The sequence below is a fragment of the Alligator sinensis genome, unplaced genomic scaffold, assembly GCF_000455745.1.
Source record: "Alligator sinensis unplaced genomic scaffold, ASM45574v1 scaffold113_1, whole genome shotgun sequence".
NCBI lineage: Eukaryota > Metazoa > Chordata > Crocodylia > Alligatoridae > Alligator > Alligator sinensis.
The window spans coordinates 333,370-342,169 of record NW_005842918.1 but is presented as its reverse complement, the minus strand read 5'-3'; the positions used below and the strand labels follow the sequence as shown (position 1 = coordinate 342,169).

At 48.9% G+C, this 8,800-nt stretch overlaps 1 pseudogene; it reads right to left on the bottom strand.

The window, feature by feature from the left end:
• Positions 1-8,800, bottom strand: part of LOC102383661 — a 60,968-nt pseudogene that overhangs the window by 17,922 nt on the left and 34,246 nt on the right.

Genomic DNA, 8,800 nt, shown 5'->3' with positions numbered 1-8,800 from the left:
CCACATATAGAATCACAGAGAAGTGCGGCTGGAGGGGACCTCTGGAGCTCACATCTACTCCAACCCCCTGCCTAAACCATCCCAGACATGCACTTATCTGACCTATCGTTAAAACTACACAATCAACTCCATCATATACGACAAGGCCCATTGGACCAAGAGCCCCCAAAGCTGCCCCAGGTAAAGACAGGGGACTGAGAGATCCCAAGAAGAGGCCATACCACCCACTATAGAGGAAGGCAACCACCCCCCACCCCCACAGCTGCCATTGATTCCATCCACCCATCCATCTGTCCATCCACCTGCTTACCTACACATCCATCCATTCATCCATCCATCCACCCACTTGCCTACATGTCCATCTGTCCATCTATCTTTCCATCTTGCCATCTGCTTACCTACACATCCATCCATCCTCTTACCTATATATCCATCCATCTATTCATCCATCCATTCACTTATCTACACACCCATCCATCTGTCTGTCCATCTCTCCATCCATCTGATTACCTACACATCCATCCATCCATCCATCCATCCACCCACTTGCCTACATGTCCATCCATTCACCCATTTACCCACACAGTCACTCATCCACTTACCTCTCTATACTTCCATCCATCCATCTATTTACATTTATTTACTCATCTACCATATTTTCCTACCCACCCTTTAATGTCTACATCCAGTCCCACTGCCCACCCGCCTTGTTTATCAATCCACACTACCTACACATATCACCTTCCTATCCAGAGGATTTAATGATGCCATTTACAAATCCATCTGCTACCCTGCTCTAATATCCCCCATCCACAGCAATTGCAGAGCTCACCACAGCCTGATGGCTCCCTCCAGGCATGGACAGTGATCCCATGGTCCTTACAGGTGGCTGCATAGACTTCCAGTGCCTGGCACAGACTGGTCTTTGTCCCCCCGTCCCGACATGCATCAGAGGCGCAGGTATTGATGAAGTCACTGGGGTTCACTGTGGAGTGGCAGTCTTGGAAGGGGCCTTTGGGTGCTTGGAGAAACCCGCAGTGATCATTGCCTTCATAATGCTGCCACTGCTCTTTGCTGCAGGTCAAGGGATGCTCTTCACAGGAATCTGAACAGGAAGACTCCAGGAGGTAGACTTTCCAACTACCTGCCCAGCTGATGATGGAGGGGACCGCTGAGCCATCAAGCAATGTCAAGTCATCATTGGGGTCTTGGTTGAAGTTCCCACAGAGGCCACATGTGGCCCCATAGTAGCTGCTGGGTACGGTGACCTCCAAAAGCCAGTTCCAGTCATAAGCCACCCGTAGGCCAAAAGCTGTCCTTAGGACAGCACGAAAGCTGCTCTGGTACATTCTGATCTGACCACCTTCCAGTGTTATGGGGAGACTGGTGACCACTCCATTCAGCTGGAGGAAAGACAAAGAGGGAGACAAGACAGGCTGGTTAGTGCCCTTTCATACGCTCTTGTTCTTCCCATAGACATGACTTCTTCAGGCCTTTGGGCCGGTGCTTGGTTGTGGCCAAGGACATGGGAGGTAACAAGACCTAATCCTTAATCATTGTAGCTGCTTTTCCATTCATCCATCCACCGACCCGTCCATCCATCCATCCATCCATCCATCCCTAACTAGTTATGCCACCACTGACATCTAACCTTCCATCCATAGACCCATCTACCTTCCTAGAGACCCACCCTTCTTTCTAGGCACACCATCTATCTATATCACCTTCCCTTCTAAAATATTTGGCCAACCATCTATCTATATCCACCCATCTCTACCTAGCTATAAGACTTGTTACATCTAACATCTAACCATAGACCCATCTACCTTCCTAAGCATTCACCCATCATTCTATCCATATTATCTACCTATCTCTAGGAGCACCATCCCTGCAGCTGTCAAAGGGGTTGGACCACATGATCCTCAAGGTCTTTCTCAACCCTACTATTCTATTACCTGACCACCCTACAGTATATAGTCATCCATCCATCCATCCATCCATCCACTCTACTTAACTTGACCTTTGTCCATCCACTCTACTTAACTATATCAACCAAACTATATCTGCTACATCTACAGTAACTCTATCCATCTACATCCATTCATCTACTGATCTTTACCTATATCAACAGTGGCAAATATACATTCTTCTTATCTATTTTATAGTCTGTGTGACAAATTTAGAATCTAAGCTTTTATTTTTTTTTTAATTAAGTTTCTGGCCTTTAAGAATGTGGGGAAAGACTTCCAAATGTGCCCCTGGTATGATTGGTGTCTGCCTGAGTGTGAACAGAATCTGAAATAATAAGGCATAAGCTTCTCTGACTGTTATTAAGATGGCCAGAAGGCATTGTGCTGAGCCATCCTGGAAGACAACCCAACACTGGATGGAGGCCAATAAACTCACCCGGATCTTGCCAACCTCTCCCTTGTGGATGGAGATGTTGTGACCGTAGACATAGATGTTGGTGAACCTCACAGAGGAGGTAGCTGGGCAGCCACGATTGTCATTCTTCTCCTCCACAGCAAAGGGCACCAGCCCAGCATCACTGCCACAGGACTTCACAAGGGTATAGGTACAGGTGCCTTGGAAAGCAAAGTCCAGGCCATCTAAGGTGTAGAAGTGTGAGTTGCCCCAGGCCCGGCATGTTCTCATGTAATCAGGAACACATTTTGCGTGGCCATCCTCAGTCTTGTAGCTCTCCTTTTCCCGGCATCTCAGGTCTTCAGAGGGATTGGAAAAGAGAAAGATGAGTTGCATCAACACTAGGAGGAACTGAACTCTAGTACCTGAGCTGGGGAATCAGTGGCTGGTGGGTGGTAGAGGAACAATAAGGAATTTTGCCCCAGTCTTGGGCATGCTGGCTTTGGGCCACTTTAATAGCTTGCTATTGGCTTCTCCATAATACTTACAATTTTGCACTAAAACCATAGAATCATAGAGAAGTTGCACTGGCTGGGCCCTCCAGACATCTAGTCCAACCCCCTGCACAGAGGAACTAGATCATCCCTGGGTTTATTTAATCTGGAAAAGATGAGACTGAGCGGGGATTGAATAGCAGCCTTCAGCTTCCTGAAGGGTGGTTGCAAAGAGGATGAAGCTGGACTGTTCTTAGTGATGGCAGATGGCAGAACAAGGAGCAATGGGCTCAAGCTGCAGCAAGGAAAGTTGAGGTTGGATATTAGGAAAAACTTTTTTATGAGGAGGGTAGTAAAACACTGGAACAGGCTGCCAAGAGAGGTGGTGGGATCTCCATCCTTGGATGTTTTGAAAACCTGTAGAAAAAGCCTTGGTTGTTGTAATCTAGCTGGGGCTGGCCCTGCTTGGAGCAGGGTGTGGGACTAGATGTGACTGTCAATTATCATTTTCTAAGCTATGTAATTATATTATATTTGACATAATATGACATGACATGACATGACATGAAAGTGTGCATCTACAAACACACGTACACACATATATGTACACACGTAATATAATATAATATAATATAATATAATTGTATGTATATCTACACACAGACACACATATATATACACACACATACCACAATATGCAATACAATGCAGTGCAATGCAACACAATGCAATGCAACGCAATATAACATAATGCAGCACAACCCAATGCAGCATAATACAACGCAACACAACATAGCACAATATAACGCAGCATAACACAATTCAATGCAATGCAACGCAACATAATGCAACATGACATGACATGATATGATATGTGTGTGTGCATACACACGGTATCATATCATATATCATATCATGTCATATTATATCAGTGTGTGCGTCTCTGGCATTGCAGTCCTGATCAGGAGGCCCTTTATGGGCATTCGATCATCAAAGATCAATGGAAAGAAGCCTGAGCAAATACCCATCTGGCACAGAAATACATGGTCAGCAACCCTACAATCCCCCAGCCAGGATATGACCCACTGAGAAAGATTTGGTCTTCCCAGAACTGCATCCAGAGACATCATGGAAAATGTCGACACCTACTCTATAAATGGAGAATCAAAGAGAGTCTGGGTTGCGACTGTGGTGCGATTTTTCAGATGGTGCAACACATTGTGAATGATTGCCCTGTTCGAGCATTTAACAGTGATCTCAAGTCAATCCATGCAGCTGCCCCTGAAGCAGCTGAATAGTTATCAGTATATGTGTGTGTGTGTGTGTGTGTGCGCGCGTGCGTAAAATTATTGCAAACCTTGGGGGAAATGGGGAATCATGGACCTGTGCTTTCGGGAGACCTGAGCAAGAGCTCAGAGTTCCTGGCATGGGTCTGGGTCTGGGTTTGGTTTTGCATTTGATCTGACTACTAGTTAAACTTATGTTCAGCTTTCCAATAAAGTGACTCTTTTGAGAAGAGGAAAGTGTGCTCTCCCTTTACCCCAGGGCCCTGTCTGACAATATAAGCTCCCTTTATCCCAGTTTGTGGATGGAGGCCTTCTCTTCAGGGGGCATCGCGCTATCTCAGCTGATCTCAATCACCAAAAAGGGGCTGAAAGTCAGCAAAGTTCTTAGCCAGCTGTCACCTGAATTCCACCAGGAATAAGTCTTGGTCTCTAAGGTTTGCATGCACCACCACCCTTTACCTTTGCCAATGCAGCTCTGAAGGCCATTCTTGATCCCACAGGTCTCTCCTTCAGGGCAGCCGGGGGCCTCACATGTGACCCCTTGGGTGGGAACGCATGTGCAGATTTCCTTACACTTGTTCCTCAGGAGCTTCTCATTGGGCTGAGACATGGGGTGGATGGGGAAAAGAAAACCATGGGAATGGGAAAGAGATGTTTAAAATACTGTATTAACCACATGCACTGTTCCCCATAAAATAAGCCCCTTAAAACTGCGGTACGTGTCTTCACAGACAGGTTGATTTTTCTTCACTGAAGCAGCATGGAGGAATAGAAGCATGCAGATGCTGTGCTCTAATGGCCTTTTAACTGGGCCAGCAAGCAGAAGGGGGGGGGGGGGGGGAGTCCAGGCTTAACCCTCTCATGACTGTGAATCCAAAAGCTGCTACAAGTTCCTTAGCGGCTGTGAGAGATTTAACATTGCAGCTGGTGCCGGAAGCAGTGATTGAGTTGGCTCAGGGTGAGGGAGCTGCTGTCTGCAGCTGGCGGTGACCAGCAAAAATCATAGAGAGGTAGGGCTCGAGGGGACCTCCAGAGGTCACATGTAAGCCAACCCCCTGCCTGAGGCAGGATCAGCCCTGTCCAAACCATCCCAGACACAGCCAGCATCTAATCTCTTCATAAAACTGCCATCAATCCTGATGCAACACCAGACATCACACCCGAATCTGTCATAGGGGAAGCCAGGGAACAACAGTGGCCACCATCCGGCTGATGTAAAATATATGCTCAAGAGATGCCAGGTAGAGACTGTGCCTCCTGCTACGGAGGAAGGCAAACCCCCTCCCTGCTGTCCCATCCATACCAATCTGACCAGAGGGTTAAAACTCTTTCCTGACTCCAAATATTATGATCATCAGGCTGACCTTGAGCAGAGGGGCAAGACCTTCTAGCCAGGATCCTCAGGGTTTGTGTTTCAGCTGAAGCATTGGCATGACCCAGTCCCCACCCCCAGCCTGGGCTGCAGCCATCATCCAATGTCTCTCAGAGTGGCTGGACCACCCCACAAAACCCCCCCAAGAGCATGTTTCTAAATAGATTCATAGATGTTAGGGTCAGAAGAGGCCTCAACAGATCATCGAGTCCGACCCCCTGCATAGGCAGGGAAGAGTGCTGGAGTCACATGATCCCAGCCATGTCTATCCAACCTTCTCTTAAAGACCCCCAGGTAGGGGAGAGCATCACTCCCTTGGAAGCCCGTTCCAGCTTCTGGCCACCCTTACCAGGAAGAAGTTTTCCCTGATATCTAGCCTAAGTATGCCCTCTGTCAGTTTGTGACCATTGTTCCTTGTTACCCCAAGAGACAATGGTCTCATGTGGTATATGAGAGAATATGGTAATTTCTGCCCTAAGCCATTTGGGGACATGGGCCTCCAAGTCCACCATGTTATAAAGCTGGTTGCTTTGAACAGCTGAGCAAAACAACGCAGTGAGCTGTGAGAATGGGGAATGGCCCCTAGCTTCCAGCCTCTGACCTTCTACTGACTCTGGTAGCTTCCTTGGGTGCCCTGTTACGTGCCTCAGTGTCCCCAGGATTGGAGAAAGGCATTCAAGTCCTAAGGCAAGCATGAGGTGCAACTAAGCATTGACAAAGAGAGAGACAAGTGGTAGGAGACTGCGTCCTAGAAGGGCCCAGCTAAAGGAAGCTTTCTCTTCCTGGAATGGATCCCATCTAGGAATGAGTCAGCCTGCTACTTGTCTCTTCTTCTGCACTTGGCTCTAATTAGGGGCAGTAGAGAAGGGAAGTGAGATACTGGCTGGTTGGAAATCAGACCTGGGGACTTGTGGGATTGCTGTTGGTGGAGTAGGGAAGGGAATTGAGGTTCTGATGGGCTGGAAAATCAGACCCAGGGACTTATGGGATAACTGCTGGAGGACTTCTTGTATATCTGGGTTGGAGTTGAGCTGTGAGCATGTGAGGAGGCTTGGGGGAAGGACAGGCAGCCTAATGGGAAGCTCAGTCATGGGACATGTCCCTCAGTAGAGCTTCTGGGGTGGACTTTTATTGGCTGGTGGGTTTGGATAAGAAGTTAAGTCTCCAGCTAGCAGTAGATCTTCCTGTGCTGTTGGTTTTAGCCCATTGCCTGGTGGGTACTACAGAGCTGGGATCTCAGCCCAGATGCATTCCTCAGAGGCATTGGCTTTTGGCTGCAGCCCAGGCTGTGACTGGGCTGTGCCAGTGCTCCTTCTGGGACCAACCCCAGAGGGTCCTGGATAGAGGGCCGTGCTCCTCTGTTCAGGGTCAGACTGATGCCAGATTTGGGGTCAGGAAGGAATTTTTGCCCCCTGGTCAGACTGCTACAGACTGGAGGTGGGGAAGGGGGGCGGGGGTTGCCTTCCTCTGTAGAAGGGGAGTGCCTCTACCTGTGGTCTCCTGAGCATATATCAACAATCTTTTATAGCAGCAGGACATTGGCCACCGCAGTCCTCCTGCTTTCCCTGAGGCAGATTTGGGTGTGATGTCTGGTGTCATGTTAGGGGTGACTGCATAGTTTGGTTAAGAGGCTGGACAGTGGATTTGTCTGAGATGGTTTGGATGGGGTTGATCCTGCCTCAGGCTGGACCTCTGGAGGTCCCTTCCAGCCCCACTTCTCTGTGATTCCTCAGAGGACCAGTCTTCATAGACTTCAGGCATCCTCACATCCAGCCCACAGGGCTCTTTGGGGGTCCACAAATTTCATAGCAGGGCAATGGTGGCAGTATTAATTGCTCCTCCCCTAATGCCAAATTTCTGGACCCGTAGATATGATTGTGTACTTTTGCTAAGTTTTTGGAAAATGGATATGTCTGGGATGGTTTGGACAGGGCTGATCCTGCCTCAGGTAGGGAGTTGAACTAGATGTGACCTCTGGAGGTCCCTTTCAGCCCCACTTATCTATGATTCTAACACCCCAACCCAGTATTACACACCCTGTGATCCTGGTTAATGCATGATGTTGGATGAGGTGACTTCAGACTCAGATGGCACAGCCAGGACCCATACCTTGTAATAGATACCATTCTGGAAGCACCCACAGCTCCTTGCAGCCACACAACCTTGGCCATCAAAGAAGAAGCCATCATCACACTCACAGCCCTCGGCACAGATGTCTGGGCACTGGAGGTCACTGGTGAGGCTGGCACAACTGGTGCTGCAAAGGCTGGAACAGATTTGGTAGTGGCTGTTGGCTGGACAGCTCAGGGCTAAAAGAGAAAGAGAAATTGTCTTTAAGTCTTACGCCATGGATGTAGGATTGGAGGAAAACTGCCTGAAGGGACCTCAAGAGGTTGTCTAGACCCAATTCTACCAGCCCCAGTTCTACTTTAAGTACAGATCTTTGCTTCACCTGCTCTTAACATTAATATGAAAGAGAGAACAGGACAAGAAGAAGAAGACCGGGACAGTATGGGAAAGAGGGTTTCCATCAAAAAATATCTGAAGAAACCCAAGGGTCTCAAATAAAAGTCCAAGAAATGTTGGCTTCCCAACACACCCCCACCCATGGTCCATCAGTATCAGGGCACTTACGGCAGAAGGACTCATTCCTCCACTGTTCGATGGGGACCCCAGCACTCTGGCAGGCTGTCATGTAGCTGTGGATGCTCTGACACAGGACCTGGGGGTCTCTGTCGCTGAGGCAGAGGTCATGGATGCAGTGGCTGAGGTAGGCACTAGGCCTGACCACACTGTGGCAGGAGGCAAAAGGGCCATTGGAGGCTGTGATAAGTTCACAGGAAGAGGTTTTCTGCTCTGTTTCCTTGCACACCGGGGCTTGCATGCCGGCTTCACATGAGGGCTCTGACATGGGACCCTTCCAGAAGGCACCAAACATGGGTGTGTTAGGGGCCATCGTGCCATTGGGGAGCAGGAACTCATCATCCTGACGTCCATTGTAGTTCCCACACAGGCCACACACGTGACCCCGGTAGCCTCCTGGGACAGTGACACCCACACGGTACAGGAAGTCATAGCTCACAGCCAGGCCAAAGTCAGTTTCCACCAGGACATTAAGGCCATATCGATAGGCCCGGAGGCGTCCATCTGCCATCATCACGGGAAGGTTGTGGGACACCCCGTCCACCTAGAAAGGACAGAACATCCCCCACACTGTGAGCACAGGGAGGTGGGCTCAGAGCAAGGGGATTTGGGGACTCTATTCCAGTGGTCTACAATCTTTT